Here is a 22451-nt window from a genome sequence, read left to right as displayed (position 1 = left end):
TTTTTAAATCAATGAACCCTGGAGGGAATGTTGTTTCCACAACTTTTTTCAAGACCTGATTATGTAGCGGTTCTTCACCCTTCAATCAGTGGTCTTTCAAATTTGGAAGAATCACTGTATTGGTCATGCTTGATGGCCTTGGGCCCTGTGTTCTTCAGTAGCTCTAATTCCTGCAGGAATTCTGGCATCACCTGGAACACCTGGAAACTGGCTTATCGAAGCATGTTGTGTGTACCTTTCCCCTGCCTTGTGTTCAGTGATTTCATGTTTTTAGTTAAACGTGGTTGTAGTAAGATGTTTCCATTCATGAAACATATGAATGGCTGATAACTCAATATTTCTATCTTAAAATATCATTTGTTTAACGTTTACCAGTATACCATTAGACAAGGAACACCTGGATCTATTGTCTGCAATACATTGTTTGGGTTGCTAGACAATTATGAGTCTCCACTCTGTCCAGAAGGGTGGTCTATCCTTGGCTGTTGGAGGCCTTTCTTACATTTTTTTCTATACATGTTTTCTACAGGTTCCAGAACGCTGCATATTTTCCTAATGACATGTTAACTAACTTAGACACTCCCAACTTCAGTAAGGAATAGCAACTTACTTTTCCTTTTTAGTAGCACTAGACTGAGCTGGAAAATGTCTTTAGGAAACATATTTTGACTTCTTAAATACAATTGCCAGTGAGCAAACTCTTTAAGTAGCCATACATTAACTCATAGGCAAAGAGCAAAAAGAACTGATCTAGAAAACTGTCACTTTAAATGTCTGTGCAATTAATTGTACATGTTCTTTGACTTACAATGGAATTGCCACTGCCTCAAAGTCCACATTAAGATAAGCATTACGCAGGGCAGGGAATATGGACTGCTCTTCATTCTCGAGAGGGAGGGGGAATGGAGTGGGGGGGAGGGGGAAAGGGCGAGGGGAGTGGGGAGAGGGGGCAGTGGGGGGAGGAGGGGGAGGGAAATGGGAAATGGGGAGGAGGCGGAAATTTTTTTTTCAACAACTAAAAAAAATAAAGAAAAAAATAAAGAAAAAAAAAGATAAGCATTATGGAAGCAGATGCAGAGATTCACAGCTAAGCACTGGAATGAACTCCGGAAGTCCAGTTGATGAAGAATTATATGAACAAAGTATGTGTGTATGGGAGGGTGGTCAAGCAAGTTTGAGGGTCAAGATCACGACAGGGAAATCCACAGAGACAGCTGACACAAGCGCATGGGAGCTCATGGACTCTGAACCAACAGCTAGGGAGCCTGCATGGGACTGACCTAGGCCCTCCGCATATGGGTTACAGTTGTGTAGTTTGGTCTGTTTATGGGACCCCTAGCAATGGGACCAGGATCTGTCCCTTGTGCATGAACTGGCTTTTTTGAAACCTATTCTCTATGGTGGGACGTCTTGCTCAGTCTTGATGCAGAGGGAGGAACTTGGTCCTGTCTCTACTTGAATGGTTTGTTGACTCACACAGGAGGCTTTAACCTTTTCTGAGTAGCAGATAGGGGTAGGGAGAAAGGATTTGGGGAGAAGGAATGGGAGGAGAAGAGAGAGGAAAAACTATGGTTGGTATGTAAAATAAATTTTAAATATTTAAGAATTAAAAAGAACACACACACACAAAGATAAACATCAACTCTACTTAACAAGAAAGCTTGAAATCCAAGTGTGGGAAATAAAGGATAGTCTGAAAAAGAGTTTTGCTAAGGTAGACCCAAGCCACAAAGAGGTCACATACACATGCATTTAAATGACAAAGTCACTCTTTTTGTCTCCCCTACATTTTCTTTTGCTGGAGATTTGGGAATTAAAGTGTAGCACCATATGCATTTCAAGCAAACAATTTGCTATAGAGGTCTTTTTTTAATTTTTTAATTTATTTATTTATTAAAGATTTCTGTCTCTTCCCCGCCACCGCCTCCCATTTCCCTCCCCCTCCTCCAATTAAGTCCCCCCCCTCTCAGCCCGAAAAGCAATCAGGGTTCCCTGTCCTGTGGAAAGTCCAAGGAACCCCCACCTCCATCCAATGTTCGAGACAGGGTCTTACTTGGAGTTTCAGTCCTGATTCTGACTTCTGAGTATTTAGGAATATGGCATAGTATGTTGCTAAATATGCTAAGATGATACTCTTAATTATCAGAAAATGGTCAACTATATGTACTAAGGTAGAAGAATATTTACAGGTAAGCCCTCCAATACCCAGTGTGGAAGTAGGCAGAACTGAAAGCAGTTCTTATACGGGTTGTTTTAGTAGTTCCTCTTCTATCCTTACAGAAACCTCTGTTTTCGCCACTTTATTAACACAGGAGAACTCTTAATGATCTGCCAGCTAAATGAAACTTGGTTTCCTTTTGCATTTTGATTATACAATTCTCGTGTTGTCACTAGCTGTGAGAAGCAAAAGCTTTATCTTTTTCTAAATGAATGACAAATAATTATTTAGAATGGAGGACATCATTTCTAACACAGAATCTTTAGTTTTAGGCTCTATTTCTCATTCTAAGTTGGAGCAGATGGTCACATACACAAAATATAGCCTTGTTTATCCTCGAGGGTGATTGTAATGATGAGCCTTGAGGTCACATATACAATTTCTTTGTGAAATCAGAATGCACAATAAATATGACAGAAATTTTAAAAGAAAGATGGTATTGAACAATACGTATGATTTATTTTTATACAACTGCTTTTAAACTGTTATTAAATAATAAACTTAAAAATATTTTTAAGGGTGTAGTATGAGTTACAACTTGAGTTAAGAAGGAAGAAAGGTAGTCATTAGTCTTAATGTGCCTGCCTGATTAATGTGGAAACAAAACCAACCAGAACACTATGGAAAATACAATTAAATTACAAAATAGACAGTGAGATTTTAGAGAATTCAAGGAGTTTGAAGAAAGAGAAGAGGAGGAAGCTATTAGAGAAAATGAGACACATCTCCCTGATTTAGGAAGAGTAGAAGAGGAACCCAGTTGCCATTCACATTTTGACACAGGGGTGAGGTCCTGTTTCAAAGAACAGAAACAAAAGTGATGTTCCTCTCAGATGAATCCTCCCAAGAGGTTTCTACTTAGAACCCAAGTTCTGTGTTGAAAGCATGTACCTGCTCTAGTGAAATCATTTGGCTTCTGTGGTCCTATAGAAAGATCTTACTCATTCCTCAGCTCCAACTTTCTGTGTGTTCTGACTCCCAGATAAAACAGACTGGAATAAAAATAGTGGAAGAAGGAGTCTTCACCTTTAGTTAATTCCTTGGCTAAAATGATAGCATTGGAACCTTGGTGGAATGATCTCGCTCATCCTGAAATAGCAGAGGCCGCCAAAGCAAACCAAGATTGAAAAACCAAAGGGCACATCAACATAGAAAAAACAAAGGGCACATCAACATAATGTACATATTGTGGGGATTGTTGAAGGTCAGAACATGATCTTTTGCTTCTTAGTGACATATCATGCCAATATTTGTCAGCTCTTACTGAAGGCTAGAGCTCAAGCAGTGAAAAAAATGCATCGTGTGGCATTTGTTTTCTGTCCTCCTGCTTTGAATATCCTATTGTTATAAGCACACCGGTGTGATGATTAAATAGTTGGGGTTAAAGCATTTTCATGCATCACTGTCCAAAGCACATTTATAATGAATTACTAGGAGTCAGCCCAATGGAATACAATGAATCATTTTTTAAAACTACCACTAAAGAATTAGATGAACATAAATGTTACATTTACTTTCCTTGAATAAATAAAGAAAAAAGGTTTGTCACTTGAAATAGATTATTTTCCATGTTTGGGAGGATATGTTTTAAGGTCTCACAAACATTCAAGTTATGAATTCTGTGCTGTACTAGGCATGGCTCTTCACTTAAGAAGGATGTGTTCCACGATTATTTGTGAGGAGCTTATCTAGAGTTGTGTGCCCAGGGGAAACCTTTTAGTTGAAAAACCATATTCAGAATTATAGAAGCACTTATTTTTTTGTGGTGGTTTTTCTATAGAAAAATACCAATGTGGGTAAAACTATGCCAGGGATTCGTAGGCATAAAGTTTATACAAGGAGGAACTTTTGTGGTTTTTAATGTCTACCCATTTTATGACAAAAACTTGAACAGCACTTAAGGACTGCCAAGGACAGTCACATTTTCTGAGAAGAGTTGGCAGAAGTGGGTGTGATCTATAATTAATTATATTGATAAGTATTAGACAACAGAAGTTTATAACCATGAGTACGGACAGCCTTCTTGGTTGATAGGATGGTTCAGCAGCCAAAGGATATGACCTGAGTTCATCCCCCAGAGGCTACACGGTAGAAAGAAAGAATTGACCCATAGGCTGTCCTTTGACTTACACAGGTGCACCACGTACCACAGAATTTGTGAACCTGTACATATAGAAAGAAAGACAGACAGACAGACAGACAGACAGCTGATAGAATAAAAAGACAAGTTTTTCTTGTTTTCTCTTCGAGGTGCATTTGAGGCACTAGTGATTCCATTTGAACGCTGAGGTTTAAATATACCTTGCCTATTGCAACAGGGTTTCCCAGCAAAACAAATTCTTCAAAGCAACTTTGGGGACAACTGTGGGCCTGAACGTGAAAAGCCACAAAATACAAGTTTTTCAAGCCAGACTTTCAGCATTGCCTTCTTAGCCAAAGGCACGTTGCTCTCTTAGCTTGAACACAACAGAAGACATTGGTCTAAAGATCTTTCGATAATAAACTCTTCAGATCAAAATAAAACAGTCAATCCACAAACCATGTCCTACCTCCCCATTGACTTCTCCCGATCCTGGCTGTCCGTAAGAGTCTGGAAAATCCTTATTTTAAAAATCTCAACTTCATCTTCTTGTAATCAAATTCAGTCTCTTTCCTCAGAATCTGCATTTTCCTCAGTTGCTATTACTTGGCTTGCTTGCAAGTGGGCAAGGACACAGGCTTCATTAGGAGACAACACTTTAGCTCCGTATTCCCAGAGAGCTGACTGAAGATGTGCAAATGCTAACGTCTCAGTCACATTTTACTCACATTTCTTCCTAAGATCCCTACAGTACTCCAGTTCTGGCCACATGATATTCCAAGTCCTGATGGCCCTTGTTTAAATGAAGTACAGCTTTCAATAGGCCTTAAAAGGCACTGTAGGAGATGACAGAGGGAAAGAGGAACTGGTAAGTTAAGGAAAACAACAATATCCTTCAAGGAGAAAATAAGTCTCAAAGAGGAGTATGCTTTACTTCCTCATTTCTCCTGGCAAGGATTGAATCATACATTGGCCTAATTGTATGAACTTCATTAGGATCACGGTCCTATCAATCAGGAAAGGTAGCTGATGACAGTGATCAGAATGCTATCTTGAAATAATGTGTGATTAACATACATTCAGCCCAGAAAATCTTGGAGAATTATTCAAGTATGCATTAAGCTCTTAACCATAATCCGATAAGCAGTTTAAAATAATTTTTATGCAGGACTCGGATTCTACTTCCTCAGCAGAATTCTCCTTTCCTCCTAAATGTGGGTTGCTGGGGAATCACTTCTAAATTCTTATGCATGAGGAATCTTGCCATATTCAGTAATATATTCCTCGTGTGAGAACGTGATCAAGTACAATGCAACTGGTGACTTTCCTCATTCATTATCAGCAATTTGGGATCAATTTTACCCCACGGTGACGGCCTGGAGTAGAAGTTTCTGCTAATGTGTTTGATGGTTTCATTTATGTGAGGCTGGCCAGCTAAGTAGAAAAGGGTGAGTGCTGGAGAGCGCCCCTCCCCCATGAGGCACAGCACCAGCCTCGTGGTGTTACTAAGAGGAAAATTGAAAAAGTTTCCGGGAGATTAAGCAGAAAGCTTACAACTTGCATGAGACTCTCAATTTTCCAGTGGCTCTGACAGGAGGATAAATCTTCTGCCGTTTTAACTAAAATGTAAGCAAAGCCAGTGTCTAACTAGGGTAAACAAAATTTATTATGATTCGGACGCGGCAGTGGTGTTTACATCTGGGTTGACAAAATTGCCAATGTGTGAGACCCTTAGTTAAGAAAAATATAACCGTGTGCTTCTCGTTTGTCAGGTGGAGGAATATTGCTTTAGTGTGTGTGCGTGTGGACAAACGAAGTGACTTTGAACACAAGACGTTGATATTCTGCACATTTGAAACTTGGATCAGTGCTAGGGACAAGTGAAGCTTCTGTGCATAGTGTGGCTTGTACCTACCTCCCACGTTCATTTTAAAATAAAGTTCACACAAAGTATAACTTCCACACAGTGAATCTGCTCTCAAGGTGTGCTTTATGACTCTGTTGTTGCTCATAATACTTTAATGGAAACGAAGTACCAATCTATTTCCCTGTCACCTGAAGAACTTTGAGAAATGATTCAAAGGCAGGTTGTGAGGAGAATTTCATATTTTCTAGAGAGCCAGGCTGCCCTGGTCCATTACACAGTGTAAGAGCCCTGAAGACTTGGAGGCCTTGTGAAAAAGGGATGAAGATGAGAGCTGCTTAGGAAGTTGAGTCTTTCCTGACCCTGCTGGCTTGGTGGTTCAGTTTTGCCAGGTGCTGGGCACACTAGAGCCTGGGATTTCTTACTGTTCTCTACTTGTGCTTGTGCAATAAGATCTTCCATCTGTGACAATTTCTTTGATAGGAATGATCTAAAGCAGTAGTTCTCAATCTGTGTTCGCAACCCCTTTGGGGGTCTAATGCCACTTCACAGGGGTCATCTAAGACCATGGAAAAACATTAATATTTTCAATTTGTAACAGTAGAGAAATTACAGCTACAAAGTAGTCATGAAAATGATTTTTTTTTTGGTTGGGGGTGGTCTCCACAACATAAGGAACTGTTTTTAAAGGGTAGCAGCATTAGGAAGGTTGAGAACTACTCCTTTAAAGAATTCCATACTGAATATCACATAGGACGATCTGGAAAATTACCAAGTCTTCATTGTGTTTGTGCTGGTGAGGGCTGAATCCCTTTCCCAAGTAAATTTTGTTTTACAACTATAAAAATCTTAAATTCCAGTTGAGGGTTTTTAACATGGCTATTTCAAGAGAAAATGGGAGATGTTTCTTTTTTTCTATGGACTTCAAACCAGCACCACTGGCAAACTGTGTCACACTTCTTTACTTTAATCTTGCTTTAAATTGGGCCAGGAAATCAAAGGTTGATGTCAGATGGAATACACCTAAGTCTGGTTATAAAGTCTTGGGCTCCCAAATATTTCCTACCTTGGATTAGTAATTGTTAATAGTTGTGATTACCAGAAGAGACTCTACAAAACAGAGTAGAGGCTGCATTACAGAAAGAGGAAAAGAAACACTGTTATTTGTTACAGTGCATGATTGCATAAGGCCGTTTTCATGCATGCATGCAGCATGCTTTGAGTCCATCTACCCCAGAACACACTAAGCTCCCCTCTCTCTTTTTCCACCTTCCCATTAGTCCCCTTTGTGCCTCAGGCAACGTCTCTTCTACTATCATGTTATCTGTTTGCATATGATTTTATATAACCCCAAAACTGGGACAAACAAACGAGAGCGAGAAAACGTGATGATCGTACTTCTGAGACTGACTTCATCATAGGATCAATCTTCACGTTTAATAACAAGAGAATAAATAGGAAAATGGGGCTTATTATGCATGATGGAGTTTTCTTCAGCAATAAAGTTTGGCTGTTAGAAAGAAAATAGACGTAGCAGCAAAGCTTCATCCTTCTAGTGGTGTGGTTTGGCAACAAACTCTCCAAAGCTTTCCCTACTTGTGAGAACTCAGTGGCAGCCTTAGTGTTGAGCTTTCCACACATCTAACTGCTTCCTCATGGACTCTCCAATATCTACACTGTCAAATTCAGCTTCCTTTCCCCCTACGAAGTCAATATCACATATCCTCTTGGATAATTTGAAAACACATTGTAAAGCCAATCACTGCTACTAGAACCTTATTCATCAGAAATTTCTACAGAAGAGTATGTTTTCAATGTAACACCAATTAGTTCCACCCTGACTTAGATATTTTCCCACCATGCATCCTTTACATATGTACTTTATGTTTCCTGCTTTGTCGTGTCTAGTTTTGAAGTTTGACAGGATTTAAATCAAATAACTGTATGTGCTAGGCAAAAATAGGTTAATTATAAATTAACATGTACTTGACATTTCCTTTCTCTCTTTCTTTTCTTTCTTTCTTTTATTCATTTTTTGCATGATAGTCTCCTACTTTGGATTCTTGTCCTGTCTGGGCTGCCAATTTAAGTGTTCATATCTTCACGGGCTATAGACTCATTGTTATGATGGCTGCAATTATTTTCCAGTACTTTATGTACTAGTTATTCCAGAATTGTGGTTTCATTTTATTATCTAAATAAAATTTTCTCATTCAAATATCTTAAAGAATTAATAGCTTCAGCCTTTTCTCCTTGACTTCTATCTAGATTAGTGTCTATTCTTCAAAGTTGCCATTTTCTGAGCTTATATGTTAATATCTTACATTTAAATTTTGTGAAATTTTAGACTCATCTCTTACCATGTTGATCCATTTACAATTATTCATATTGTTTATTTGTTTAATTGTTGACAGAAAATTTACACATCCATAGGCTTGTCATCAATGTGCAAGATTTAAAATTAACAACCTAGAAACATAGACCATATTCTTTCAACCATTTTGGCACTGATCATGAAATGTATACTGGTAATACTTTTCCAGAGAAACATTCATAAATACAGACACACACACACAAACACATACACCACTATTTTCTGTATTTATTCACACATACAGCATATTATAAATTTATATAATCTGGAAGTGTATACATCCATCTATAAAATCATTTCTTCACCATCTTGTTCAAAATCTGAGCCTGCTTTACATTCTAATTATAAATATTTTTCTGAAGCTTTTTAGCCAATGCCAGTTTTACCATTGATATAAGATACTAATTTTCAAAATGCAAACTTTAAATCTTAACCTTATTATCACACTTAAGACTTCTCAAATGCTTGAATACACATTTACTATTTAACATATTTAAATGTTCACTTTCAATTTCCTCTAATTAAGATAATTTAGCTTGAAGTTAAATAGCTGCTCTTAACTATCAACTGATAGTTTTTGATTGATAGATGGTTGATGCCTCTGGAGAGTTCTCTAAAGTACTCTTGTCAGTCACAGTAACCTTTCCTAAGTTCTGAAGAAAAAAATCTCTGGCGGAAACTGAATAATTTTGAAATTTCTATTTCTTAGAGTTGAATTAACTATCATGTTGTGTGAAGTAATTTTTCATTTTAGTATTATCATATTATTAATTCAATAAAATGTTTTGAATTGTGAGCAATTTTACATAGTATAACTAGTTCAACCAAGGCAGACAGATGACTCAAAAAATAGCAAAGTCTTTTGATTTCATGTGTTCTCTGTGCTAAAAGGAGAGGCCAGGCACTACCTGGGGCAGAGTGTGCTGAGAGGAGCTAAAGGGAACCAACCAGGAGGCTTGTTCCTCTCCTGTTACTCTGAAGATGTAGAACACATAAAACCTCTACTTGGAGAATCCTACTCTACTTGCTGACAGGCAGAAGAGCACAGTCACTGTCTAGTCTGGCCATGCTAACACAAAAGTGCTCTGTTCACAATTTTTCATGTGAGTGGTTAAAATGCAATGAAGTATTAGGAAAATAAGCCCATGGAAATAAGGGTGTTATGTGTGCCATACTTAGAAAATGTTTCTCTGAATCATTTTCTGATTTCTCCAGCAATATTTGTTAGGCAACTACTCTATGTCAAGGACCATGCTTTGTAAAAATTATAAATATACAGTAACCTAAGTCATAATTAATACACTCAGCAAATATTTGAGTGATGACTGTGCTCAGGTCTTGTTTGGTTCTAGGGATCCTGAGTCTGGATACTTCTCTTTTCCTTTGTGTATATTGCATAAATAATGTGCTTATGAATAATGTACTGTGGATGCTCATTATGTTAGAAGTCATAGATTGGAATGATGACATGTTAAATTAAATCCTCTTAACCGTAAGTAGTAATGTCAAAAGTTGAACTCAGTTCAGTTCAGTACCAAATATAGTGTGCTTGATATTTAATCACTAACAAATGTTTCTGCCTTGTTCAATAATCTCCTAGTTCCTTAGAGGCCAGTACCTGGATCAAATTCATTTTTTTGTGCTCCTTGCCCACTGCCTAACACAGTGTAATCAGCTTCTCTCATTAACTATTAGTACATTAAATTATTCACTCCATAATAATCTTACATAAAGATTTCCTGAGCCTTCTTTATGTCAGACCTGTTCCAGGTGCTACGGTGGGCTCTCCCTACACATGGAAGAACTTCTGATATCATTGTTGCTGCGCAGATAGAGGACAGAGCAAAGGTAAACCAGCCTCTTCCATGGAATGTCTGATGGCCTTAAGTATACTAGTAAATATGTGAGCTAAATAAGGCATGGTGTAGAAGATTTTGTCAACTTCTTTGATTGAATTCTTTGGATGCATATTCTGAATTTTCAAGGTTACTGTAAAGACATGACTTTTAGAACTTTGCATAAAGTCCACATCTAAAGACACTGTAAAGGTATGAAGGAAATTCCCATGTGGAGCGATGCCTAAGGACTTCACTTAGAACTGCATCCCCAACTTTCTTCTGATGACTGGCTCTAAACATGTATGGTGTTTTTAGTTTAGGCACATACCCAACTAATGTCACAACCAATTCAGAATGTGGTTAAGTAGTTCTTTCAGCTAATACTATAACACTCTCTACCCTAAATATGGAAAATTTTCCAAACTCAAAAGTAATACACAAACATATAACTTAATACGTTTTGCCTACACATATGTCTTTGCTCATACGTGTGACTGGTGTCCACAAAAGACAAAGGTCACGGGATTCCCTGGAACTGGAGGTATAGACAATTGTGAGCCACTATGTGGGTGCTGGAAATAGAACCGGGTTCCTTTGAAAGAAAAGCAAGTGCCTGTAACCACTCCCCTAACTTAGTGTACTTTTTTTTTTTTTTTTTTTTTTTTTTTTTTTTTTTTTTGCTTTTTCAAGACAGGGCTTCTCTGTAGCTTTGGAGCCTGTCCTGGAACTAGCTCTTCTACACCAGGCTGGCCTCGAACCCAGAGACTTGCCTGCCTCTGCATCCCAAAAGCTGAGATTAAAGGTGTGTATCACCACTGACTTGCTTAATGCACATTTAATAAATAATATTTGAGAACTTGAATCCAAACTACACTCTACTGTCTTATTGGAAGATGTTTTGTTCAAAGCCAGTCTCTTGCCAGATCCCACAAGGAATGGAAGAACAAGAGACAACAGAATATAGATGATGTGATGCAACTGCTGGGGACATGCTCCCTGCAGTGGATTCATTTCACATTTGCCATGGAACAAAACTTCAGGCTTGTGGCTTAGGATCCACAACAAAGAGATCCTAACCTTTTACAGGCTACAAGACTATTGCAAGAGCCATCTGTTCACTTTATTTGCATTAACTAAAGTAATTTGCTGATTAGAAGAATGTGTGAGGAATATTATTTTCCAAAGAAATGTTGCAATCACTAAAGTAAATGAAAAAATAAGAAATTCTGAGTCTTTGCATCAGGCCTTCTATGTTTATGTAAATGCAAAATGCAAACCAATCTGGGAGACAGCATTGAAGCTCTCTCCTGAATGTGTTGCTATTTGTTAAGAAACACTGATAAGGTTATAGTCATTTTATATGCAGACATGTTCCCATACACCTCCACACAGATCCAAGGGGCATACAATATACCTGTGATATAGGTGATGTTCTGTCTGCACACTTTTGTGGATATTGATCTTATGTGATGTATGTTTCATGATTATCCCCATTAGACACATGATGTCAGACTGAAAGTCTTGTCTGGCGACACAGCTAGCAGGTGGAAGAAGCAAGGTGGAAAACTGCCTTCCCCCCAAAGAACATGTGTGCGTGGTGTTGTCTTTACATTGCTTTCATGTTAGCTAACGTCTTGACCCTTCAGCTTTTTTCTTTGTTAAAGAGCAAACTAGACAAATTCCTGCATGTCCGTTTCAGTCCAAAGTCTCTTTGAAGAGAAGTGTAATTCCCCTTAGCCACAGCTTCTCCTGTGAGGCAAGGAAAAAAAGTGTATTTATATCATCTATCAATTCTCTCTCCCGATTTTTATTAGTTTTTTTTTTTTCCTGTATGCCTCGGCCTCCTGGGTCCAGCATCCCTGTCTTCCTGTCAACTTCTCAAGTAAAGTAATGTGTTTCATTACATTTTGGATGCCACACCAGCTTAATCCCATTGATAGAGGGCTATGCAATCAAGCTGACAGTTGGATGATGATTCGAATCGTCCCTGACTCATTACTTTGTGAAGGATTTGGCATGCCAATCAATGGGGAATGATGTGGCGTGCCTTGAAGAATGACAGTAATCCATTTTCCACCAATTGACGTGATGAGTCTTTGACAGACTCACAAGTTATGGGGCCAAAGCCAAACACGATTTGGCACACACCTCCCAGCTCTGCCATTTTGCAGACCCTGAGGGTATTTGTCAAAGCTGTAGCCTTCTTGTCTTCCACAGTCTTCAGTCCAGGGTCTCCGGAGGCAGACAGCATTAATAGGTTTTCGCAGGTTAGTAATGCAGAAATGTCCATGACCCCACCTGGTGTACTAGTCCAAGGTGAGAAAGTAAAGAAATAAATTAGACTTCCTAATTATATCCATCCACTCAGACTCCCCTAAATTTATACACCCCAGTGAGAGCTGTCTTTCAAAGTCAGCATTTGGGGAGTTCATCCATTTATTATAATGAGGCTGTCAACCTTTAAAATGCATTTGCAATAACCTTTAAAATTTTTCTAATATTTAAGCCATGCTATTTTCCTGTCTTGACATCAGAAATGTAGCCTCAGCTTGATCATGTTCCATATTAATCTAATTTTCTCTTTGTCTCTTTTTCTAAACAATTCACTCTAAAGTCATGTGGGATATTCTTAAGAAGTGCTGTGGCTTCCAATGGAAACCCAGCAGAAGTGTTTCTAGCATATTGTCTCTGAACTTAGCGTCTGAATCCCTAAAGTGATGGTTTTGGAAGCATTGACATAAGAGATATTAGGGTAAAATTTTCCCCATATTTTTAATGTTAGTGACAAATTATTGAAATAAGATATTGAGCAACATCAAACTTCCCTAATATTAAAACCTACACTTTGATATTGCTAGGAGACATGATGGAATGGGAGAAGTGTTCTTCCTCAGAGATAATCACACACCAATTGGTTGCACAGTGCCTAATGGTCAGTGCTGATAAAATACATACAAGTAACATTATATGAAATTAGCAGGTTATATTTTGGAATGTATAACTATATATATATAGTCATATATTTATGACAATAACAAGGAATCTAATAATAGACTATGAATTTTTAGGGGAACAGGGAAGGATATATGGGAAGATATATTAGTATAATTATACTAATCTAGTAAAATAAAATTATAATTATACTAATTATACTTATACTAACCTAACAAAAATAAAGTAAAAAGAAAAGAAAAAACTACTCTCTTCTCCATTCCATGGCCTACTTTGCAAAATATTCCTGAAATGTATATCCCTATGTTTTCTTTGCTGCATATTTAAAATATTGACACATGACAGTTATCCTTCCACTGTAATCATAGGTTGCAATTGTTGTCTTTTAAGCATGTTGGCCAAAGAGGAAACTGGTCTCCCCTCACAAGAGAAGGATTCGTTAGAAAAGCAAATACAACCATAGATAACAAAACAAATTGAAAAACCATGGTAGGATCCCCAGCCAAACATCTGAAAGACATAATCATCATTCCATAGTGTGTGTACATCCACTCTAGGATTTCAGGTAAAGATTTCATGACTTCCTCTAAAATACAAACAGTTAAGATTCACTAATATCTGAAGAGATAAAATAATATTTTAAAGATAAAAGACAGAGACCCAGACAGTACACAGAATAAAATACTGAGAAACTGCTTGCTTTTAGAGAGAAAAACTTTTGACAAAAAAAAAAGATGGAAAAATAACATTTGACACTCACACATAACATATGTGAACATGTATGATGACTCCCTGTGGCCTTCTTTCAACATGTGGGTTTAACATATTTCCAGTAACCATTTTATGATTCAGTTGTAATTTCCTTTCATTTAATCCCAGGAAAGAGTTTGTGTTCCCTAAATCTTTTATTATTTATTAAGACTTGTTTGAATGTTCTGAAAACTTAAGTCTTTTCAAAACAGCACTTTTCAAAAACCTCTTGGTTAAGAGGTTGGTTGCGTTCATACAGTTTCTGGATCATGTGTGGGTTATTATTTTTTTTTCATTTTAACTTTTGTATCAGTGTTATTTAAAATGAACTTCTTTCAAGCAGCATATAACTGGAATCTTTTTTTAAAATTTTCATGACACAATAGGCTTTTGATTGCCAACTGAAGTACCTAGAGTATTTGCATATAATGTAATTCTGAACTTTTTGAATTTAACGCTTTGGTCTTAATCTGTTCTCTGTTTTATTTTGCCTTGTATTTGACCTCTCTCCAATTAGCTAACTTTTAAAACTAAAATTACAATTTATTTTATTTTTTTTGATGGTTTTTAGTTATCTTTGTGCTGTTATTTTGATGGCTGCTTTAGAGATGATTGCACATATTTTTTAGATGATTTTAGTCTGTCTTCCAGGGCTACTGCATTAATTCCTGGAGGCTAAGAAGGTGCCAATATTCTCTTTCCTCATCAGGTTTGGGTCATGTTCATGTGTTTTATTTTACATTATAAACATTTCACTCGATGCCTCATGATTGTGGATTTTAACTAACATATGTTTTTATTATTTTCACGTAGGTTGTGAACTATCTTCTAAAGAGATTTTTAAAATGAGAAAGAGGCCTTGCACACCTTCTCTTGTGTTTTCTGCTACTGTTCACTGGATTAGCACTTCTCACTGATGGGGGAGAGTCTTCTGTTTTGTATTGATTTCATCATTTAAATAAAGAGACTGCCTTAGCCCTTTAATAGGACAGAAAATTAGCTTGGCGGAGTAGACTGAACAGAATTCTGGGAGAAAGAAAGCTGAGTCAGGGAGTCGCCATGATTCTTCCACTCCAGACAGATGCAGGTTAAGATCTTTCCTGGTAAGCCAGCTCGTGGTGCTACACAGAATATTAGAAATGGGTTAGATCAATATGTAAGAGCTAGCCAATAAGAGGTTATAACTAATGGGCCAAGCAGTGTTTAAAGGAATACAATTTCCGTGTAATTATTTCGGGGCATAAAGCTAGCCCTGCGAGCGGCCAGGTGCCAGGAACGTAGCCCTGCCACTCATATCACAACATCTCACTGCTAGGTTCCTCATACATGCTGAATTCCTTAATATTTCTTAAACTGAAATCTATAAACAGAACTTAAGTAAGTCAAGGAGATCTAAATTTGGTTAATTGCAATTTCATGAGAAGAAAGGGGAATCTGGAAAAGTAGGTAAAGTCCAGCAAACTGGGTTTAGATTCAATGGCTCCCTCAAGTACCCATGGATTTAGATGAAATTGTGCTGATGTCAGGGATTAAGAGAAGATTCAAGAAGCTTTTATACTTCAGAGAGAAATAAGACCATTTTTAAAATGATCATGAATGAAAAGATTGTAGTAGGGGTAAAGGTTTTATCTGCAAGGTGAAGACCAAAGAGTAAGCTGACACTTACAACCAAGACTACAAGAGGGGAAATTCACAGGGAATGCCTGCTCTTTTTATCCTTTTCCTGGGAAGTTATTGATTAATATGCCCATGAGAATTAGTAAACACAAATGAGAAAAGAAAGAAACATTAGAAGTGGAGATGTAATACAAGAGAGAAACAGATGTGATTCCCAGGGTAACTGTGAAGGGAGGCAGGGAAACAATTGCTCACTTTCCACAGTAGGAAGACTCTCTAACCTGGAGGACTGTGGAAAAACCCTCAGATGAAACCTAGAGAATACTTGGATTGTATAACTGAATGGGGAGATTTCAATTTTCCTGGGAAAGTTCAGGTGCATTAGTGAAAGGTACATAGAGCACTGAGCAATTGGAATACAGAGTCAAATATTCACTCATGAATAAGCATAACATTCTACTCCTGACTCTACTCATATTCTAAGTGAATTTCCCTGTGAATATTATCTACTCAGCAGCAATGCCAAATTGTGGTTTAATGAGAAAAATGTGGCAAAAATGAATGAGTGAAGGATGCAGACCCATATATCTGAAAATGCAAAGAATCAGTAAGAAAATTCAGATTCTCAGAAATTCAACCAAGAACAATAATTCCTGGGTGAGATTAGAAGAGAGATGTTATTCAACTATATGGAAAGATTGGTATAGAATGAGGTAGGCATTTCTGGGAACAGAAACTTAGGGTTCAGGAACAAACACTTTCTTTTAAGAAAAACCCTGGTTGATCAAACTTTGTACAAAAACAAAATCTACAAATAAAACCTGAATTCTTGTGGAAGAACATGTACTTTGTCTGTGTTCACCCTAATACCTGCTCCTGTTCCTTTTACTAATAACTTTACTAATAAAATTGTCACTTTTCTAGATTCATGTACTATACATGCACACATATTTAAAACTTTTCATTTCTTTCATTCATAAAGATTGTGGTAATAACTTAGAACTAGTTGTCTGTCTCTTTGCCACACTTATAATCTTTCTTTGTAGAAACCCCATTAACATCTCTACTCTTTCTGATCAATGTGTTAGTTTATTCCACCTTATATTTTTCCTATGTTTTTTTGATTGTCTTGATTTTATTTACAACTTTTAAAAAGTAGATAAAAAGGAAATACTTGCTAAGTGGCTCAGCAACATGATCCTCTTTCATTTTCTTTCCTTTTCTTTTCCTTCATTCCTTCCTTCCTTCCTTTTTTAGAAAGAAAATGATGATCTTTTATGAGGGACAAAGAAAAAGTGTCTACTGTTGTACACATGTGGAAGGGAAGATGGCAGAATAAAAAAAAGGAAATAGCACAAAGAACAAAGAGATGAGGAAGAGAGAGAACTAGAAGAATCAAAAGAAGTCTAAACTTAAGAGGGAGCTGATTATACTTCAAACATTTAGCTGAAAAGTGTACTAATGCTATATAGTTTTCATTGCTTGTTATTATATTCTGAAGCATGAAAATAATTGTGTGTGTCCATACCCATGATTTGAGGTCAATTATAAAACATTGTCTTTACAAAACATTACAAACATCGCTTGCTGATTGCTGGACTTGAAAATGTTCTGTTCTGCAAAGCAAATATACTAGGGCCACCTTTGTATCATTTAAGTATGATAAAATTCTTATGAATAAGAACTGTGAATGACAGAAAAATCTACTAAAATCTTCGCATAACCAGATAACCAGGCTAAGATCTGTCACTTGTCAAATTTTAGAGATTTATTACTCTTCTTTTTTTTTTCTCTGTATCCTTCCCCTTTCTACTCAAGGTCTGCATTACAAAGTCTCATCTGGTGCTAGTATCTTCAAGGACAGGAGCTGCAAACTTCAATCCTTTTATTAAAAAATCTTGGTGTTGTATTTAACTGAATTTCATTTCCTAGGGATGGAACTCTCAGACCCTTTTATTACTTTGCTGATCTCTTGTATTATATTCTGTCTCCAAAAAGGGCCCTATGGCCCACACTCTACTGCTTTCAACCATGTAGATGCAGCAACAGCGACAACTCAAGATGTCTGATTTTATATAAAAGATAATAAATGGACACGAATAGATGGCAAGGTTATAAACCAATCAGGATTTTAAGATATCCTCGCCCTCAGTTTATTACCAAGGTTTCATGTAATCAGCATGCGTATGGAGTCATGAAATTTCTAGTCTATTGAGAATTCAAATGTTATGTTGTTATGCCCGAGGCCTCATGAGATCACAAAATAACTTTATAGAAATGCTAGCTGTGGCATACATAAATATATCACCTTTTGTCCCTCTCCCATGCACAATCTGCCCACATTGCCAGCTTTGCTTTCATAAACCCATTTTCATCTCAATTCTGTTTAATAAAATACTTTTTGTATTTCCTTTATTTCTAGAAATAAAAGTTTCTGTAGTTCTTCAGTCTCACATACCCATAACCTATTTAATTCATAGCCTTCATTAGTGTTCTTCGAAAAGGTTAAAACATTTATTACTTATACTCCAGGCTAAAATTTACAATAGTAAACCCCCACCCAAAGCAGAAGCACAAAGCTTCTTTGTCCTGTACATTTGTTCAGATTGATGTCTCTTCATCTGGTATCATGCCCTGTCCACTGCTTGCACATATGGAGTCGTATTACACACACAGGAATCTTTATAAGTTGTGTATAAGTGGGATTTATAGCCACTGAGGTGACAAGGCCAGGTTTCTTTTTCTTTTTTTTTTCTTTCTTTCTTTCTTTCTTTCTTTCTTTCTTTCTTTTTTTTAATAATCAGAAGACTAGCATCAGATCCTGTGAGAGAGAAACAAGCCAGGAGGCCAGTGAAGTACCTGATTTCCAGTGAGCACCTGGACCCTACTTCCTGGACCTTTCACTCAGTTGTTGTGAGACACACTCACTTGTCAAGCTTTTGTGACTCGGTGGATTAATTCATGCTAAATTGTGTTGCTATTTTAGCTATCTGATGGGCTTAGTTTCATCTAGATTTTAAACCTTAGAGCCAGGCTATATTGATTACCATGCAGCTGACAGCTTCCATTTTGACCTCAGGTGCACAACAAAAGGGCCAGAATACACAGAAGTTGACGTAAAACACTCCTACAAAAGGTTTCATAAACAATACCAGAACAATGACAGAATAAATGCCCATATTAGTGTGTAAAGGAAAATTTCATGAGGCCCCATCTCCAGGTCAAAAACTGTAAGTAACTAATCCTGCGAGAAGGAGAATTAGCCTCTCCCAGGGATGATCACCTTTATTGGTTGTCCAGTGCAGGGTGATCAGCCCTGAAACCATATACGCGTAAACAACAAAAACTGATTTAGCAGGTAATAATAGATATATTTGTGCATACTCATACAAACATATGTGTAACAAAAATATAACAAAGGAAAAGAGGCAATAAACCTGAGAGTTGTGGGAAACATTAAGAGAGGTTTAAAAGAAGATATGGAGGCATTAGGTTGAAGGAAGTTATGGGAATTATATAGTTTTATTTTGTTTAAAAGTGTATTAAAAATGAGAGCAGAGCATTGTTATAGACAGTAGCCTGGGATTGCGATAAAGGATAATATAGTTAGGGAGGCTGTGGTTTGAAAATAGTATCCGAGAGACCCAGGGCTGAGACGCAAGCAGTGATTGAGAGGAAGAAGGGAGCATATGTACACATCATTTACAGGGCATTTGAATATTCAAATGTGCTACGTTCACACCTGGCTTGGTTATGTAGAAACTGTGAAAATGCTGCCAATAACAGTCGCTGTCCTTAGAAGATGACCTAAGCCCTCTGAACTACTCCAGGCAACATCTCCTTCCTCTAAGACAGGCATTAATAGCTGACAACCTGACGGTCAATATGACCTTAGAGATGCCACCGCTCTACTGCCGCATCCATAGTTAAGTGTTCATTACTTTGAATTACACCAGTATTCCACTTGAATGGTGCGGTACTTCAAATGTAGTTAATGCATTTTGGAGTCATTCATACTCTGTTTTTAAGCTGGTTAAAAAGGTGCCAGGAACTGTGGGAATAATTACGGAACCCTAATGGAGCAATTCCTAGGTCATTAGAAAATCTTCTGAGGATGGGCAACTGTGTGTTCATAATGAGACTGTGCTGCCTTGCTATTGCTCTCACTTTAGTTGGGGATTGCGTGTTCTCTCTTGCTCACTGAACTCGTGATTTCTTTAATTTCTGAGTATTTCTCTGTGAATATATTTCAATCTATGTTCCTGTTTAAATCTCTGTCTCATTGGAAGATTGGGGCAATACCTTGCTTTCTCTGGAGGCAGTGATATATAGTATCTCGACAGAAGATGGAGGTAACATCTTGAGATGCAAGATCTGAAGACTCTAAGCTTGGAGATTTCAGATTCATTAGATTGTAGCTGATGTTCCTGCCAAGAAACTGCTAGCCCTAAAAATCAGGTGAGGGAGGTGGCATACAGGAGACTCTTAGTGGACTAAGCACAATTGCTTGCTTTCTGTCACCCCAGATGCAGAGCAAAATCGTGGTCCCTTTAGCACCTTGGCTATCAGCTTCAGTGACACAGAACAATCCATGGCAACCATGACAGCTTATCTGAGAATCGTGATCATTGTCCATTAGTCATGGGACTTAATTTGTTACTGTATATGACATATTTGCTTGATTTACATAACTTTAATGTATTATTTAATCATGAATAAATTCATTTGGTTAATATACAGCCCCAAACTTCTCAGACTATTTCAAACAAAGTAAGAATTGGTAGCTCTGATTAATGGATTATAACACCATGGAACAATCAGCCATTGCTGGTCCCTTGAGGGAGGTAAGCTAAAGAGGCAAACCAATGTGTAGTTTCTGAAGGTAGATTTATGGTGATGGCTAAGCAGAGACTTCACCGGAGACACATGAGCACACATCTGTTTTGTATCTAAGGTGCGTTCTCTGCTTTAGCAGCAGCCTTCTCAGGTGAAGGACATAGTTGAGTGGTCACAACAAATGCTAGGCATGTATGAGGCTCTGGAATCTCTCCTCAGCACCACTTTAACCCAGGGTACTAGCTTTGGAAGGTAGTATTCATGAGGTGTTCAGTCATAAATCAGCCCATAGTTTTTCATGTTCTAGCATCCATAACCACTAAGTACTGGGTTTTAAGATTACTCTCCAGTTTTTTGTTTGTTTTTAGTGTTGAACACTAAGAATATATAGATTAGTAGAACATAGGGGCTTTCCTTTGAGAACTTTGAATCTAGTGTGATACAAGACCACATAAGGCCTACTGCAGTAGAGTCAAGTTGCCCCTTTAACCTGATAGCCTTGTGACCCACTCCAAAGATGAAACTCACGAATACCTGTGCTACCTTTCGGACAGTCTGAAAGGATATTTAAGTGAATAAATTGTTTTATTATCAGCAGTTGCTGATCACAGAGGGCTCTGCCACCTTATAGGGTTTTCTCCCTGCAATAGAGCAGTAACAAAAGGCAAGGCCACCCAGCTCTTGCTCTCTTTGTTCTGATAAGGACAGTTTTTCTCTCTGATACCAGTTCAGGTAAGTAGTGGCTACAGAGACAAAGGTAGGAGAATTACATGTTTATCTAAGTGTGTGTGTGTGTGTGTGTGTGTGTGTGTGTGTGTGTGTGTTTATGTTCACTGTGTAGGGATATTGGGGCTTCAGAGCTGGAAGTTTACCTCAGAGACTGCCATGTCACATATCACCATTTTAGAGAAAAAGACACTAGAATTTCAGATGACTGAATTATTTGCCCAAAGTCCCACATTTTATTCTCCAAATCATGATGGAGATTATTGCCAATCCTGGTGAAACAGAACTGAGTGCCACCAATAAGGGCTAGAGTTCTGCCCAAAGCTCCTTTTCCTATTCCATTGTCCTTGTAACCTGACACTCGGCTGCAAACCCCTAGGAAGAAGCAAGGGAGTCATGAAATCCACTCAGCTCTCCAGATTCAATTGGCAGGTTAATCGAAAACAATTTTTTATAGCACAATAAAGGGCTTGAGAACAGGGGAACATTAATATTTGTTTCCCAAAGAGTAGACCCTGAGCGAATAAAGCTGCTAGCAGGTGAACTATGGTGCCCAGGTGTGGGGGATGCACTTTGCTTTGCTCCATCTTATCCCCATTAATCAGGCAGTGATGAGCACAAGCTGCCAGACACATCTTTGCCAGGGTATCCCAAGAGGCAGGTCACCCCACCGTGGACAGGGGAGCAGCTTGCCAAAATATCCTATGTGACTACAATATTGTTTTGGTGGCATATCCTTAATAAAACAAAAAGGTGGCCGTCTGACAGAAATATCATCTGGTTTTTATAATGTAAAATGCAGCAATTTTATCAGCATTTGCCCTGATTGGCTGTCATTAGCCCCTTGCCTTCTAATAAAATTTATGATACTGTTCAGGAGTCCAATTTGACAGAAAGTGAGGTGATTGCGCCCTGCTTAGATATCTCTCTGGCATCTATTCCAACAATAATGCGGTAATTTTATGCATGAAATAGCACAATTGGCATAAATAGTTCTAACACCAAGTGCTGTCTAAGGAAGTCGGCTGCTGGAAAATTAGAAAGCGCTTCACACTTTTGAAACAGGTAATTAGGATTTTTCTTCGTGCTCATACAAGGCAGACTGGAGTTTCATTTTATGTTTCATGTTTCATTAAAATATAGGTGTTAAAAATAAATGTTGAATTTAAAACCGCATATATTACGGAATTAAAGGT

The sequence above is a fragment of the Microtus oregoni genome, unplaced genomic scaffold (assembly GCF_018167655.1).
Source record: "Microtus oregoni isolate MIOR12 unplaced genomic scaffold, Mior012 000083F_ref0000379, whole genome shotgun sequence".
Taxonomy (NCBI): Eukaryota; Metazoa; Chordata; class Mammalia; order Rodentia; family Cricetidae; genus Microtus; species Microtus oregoni.
Note: the sequence above shows the minus strand (reverse complement) of the source record.